The sequence below is a fragment of the Enhydra lutris genome, unplaced genomic scaffold (assembly GCF_002288905.1).
Source record: "Enhydra lutris kenyoni isolate GAN:26980312 unplaced genomic scaffold, ASM228890v2 scaffoldscaffold43, whole genome shotgun sequence".
In the NCBI taxonomy this organism is placed as follows: domain Eukaryota; kingdom Metazoa; phylum Chordata; class Mammalia; order Carnivora; family Mustelidae; genus Enhydra; species Enhydra lutris.
Genome location: NW_019154127.1, coordinates 1,342,974 through 1,345,048, shown reverse-complemented (window position 1 = coordinate 1,345,048; position 2,075 = coordinate 1,342,974).

Here is a 2,075-nt window from a genome sequence, read left to right as displayed (position 1 = left end):
TTTCTTTCTTTCTTTCTTTCTTTCTTTCTTTCTTTCTTTCTTTCTTTCTTTCTTTTTTTCTCCTTCTTTCTCACTGTACCAACTTTTGCCCCACCAGGAACCCCTTCCACTGATTCTGTATTCAAAATGGCTCTCTCATGCACTGCAGAAACAGTCATTAGGTTGAACCATGCTACGTTTCAGGGATTCAGGGATGTTTTTGTTTTCAAAGAAGCAGAAGCAAGAAATGTAGCCTTCACTGCATGCCTATCATGTGATTGGTGCTTTTCTTTCTTTACCATATCAATCTTCTAACATTCTGTGTATTAAATATGAGATCATGAGAACACGGTGTCTCAAGAAGATGGTTATATAACATCATACATGTACCTGTGTATATGTACCTGTGTATATGTATATACATGTATATATACCCTAATTCAAGAGCCTGTGTTCTTCCTACTGCAATATTGTCCAAAGGCATCTCTTCTAGAGTAAACTTTGTGAACCGTGTGATCTCATCACCTCATCTCATAGGCTCCCTATGCCTCCCTGGTCACAGCACCCTTTCCCCCTGACCCTGGGGTAGACCTTACCATCAGTTTTGGCTATACATTTTTTTCCTTTTCTCCCCTGTCTTAAACTATATAAGATTTGCTGCTTCTTAGTTTCTGACATCCATCAATTTCCCCCCTTGGAATACATTGTGTTTTTCTGGATTCCTGTCATAGGCTTTGTATTTCAAATTCTCCAGGCCTCCTTCATTGTCCTGAGAAGGCCTCCCAGAGCTGCCTGGATCCCCGCAACCCCTCCTTTGAGTCCTGACCCAACTCCTCTGTGTGCAAAGCAGAGCAGCAGGTGGGACCCAGCCAACAGGCAGAGCCGGGAGGCCTGTTTTCTGCAGATCTTCAGGCTCTGCCAGAATCCAGGAGGAAAAAGCAAGGCCTTATTCAACTCTAAGAATAATGAGAATGCAGGAATCACTGGTGCACAGGCCCGAGGCCAGGGCTGAAGCTCTGTCCTGGGGGTGAGGGAGCCTCAGGGAGACCTACTGTAGGCTCTGCCTGCCTCACAAGTAGTCCTGGGAGGAGGGAGACATTTGTAGTCTTGTGTAGTCATGGGGGACAATCTCAGAGGTCAGAAAAACTATGGGAGGCACACACAGGGACTGGGTTTCCTTCTATTCTGGGGCCTGGGAGGCTGAGGACACCAAGGGCCTGGAGCTCAGAGGTGACTTCCCAGGGCCCCAGCAGGGAGATAGCAACTTTCAGGTCACTATGTCTCCAGCCAACAGGGAGGGTTCCTGCCACCCTAAGGTGTGTTCTGGCTTATTATGGCAACTTAACTTCCACAAGGAAGAGAGATCCTAGATTCACATACGTGGGTTCAACAGTCAGAAAAAGGAAGTGCAAGCTGAATGCTCATGACTGGTAGGCAACCTTTGAGCAAACAGATCCTCTGGGAAAGAGAAGACATCTTATGCAAATAAACAAATACCTGTAAGAGACCAACACAGATTGAATTGCAGGATTAAAAAGCTTCTTACTACTTAAATAACATGGTTTCCACATTTAAAAATTCTGCAAGAAATGGAGAGGTGAGGGGACTCAGTGTTGAGGTAAGAATTGAATACTTGGAAGATCAAGTAGAAGACGAGCTCATAACACAGAGCAAACAGAGGAAAAGAAGCAATTCATGAGGAAAAATACAGAGGACTCTGAGAACAAATTCAAGGACCTAAAGTGCAAATTTGGAGAGAAGAATAAAGACCAGATGGAAGGAGGAGCAGTCCCTTGACACAAAAAAATCAGTGTTTAAAATGAAAGGCGCAAATTCACAAATAGAAAGGGCTCACTGAGGTCCTGGGAAAACTACAAAGAAAGTTTGTAGTTAAATTCTTTTTTTTTTTTTTTTTAAAAGATTTTATTTATTTATTTGACAGACAGAGATCACAAGTAGGCAGAGAGGCAGGCAGAGAGAGAGAGGAGGAAGCAGGCTCCCTGCTGAGCAGAGAGCCCAATGCGGGGCTTGATCCCAGGACCCTGGGATCATGACCTGAGCCAAAGGCAGAGGCTCAGTGGGTTAAGCCTCTGCCT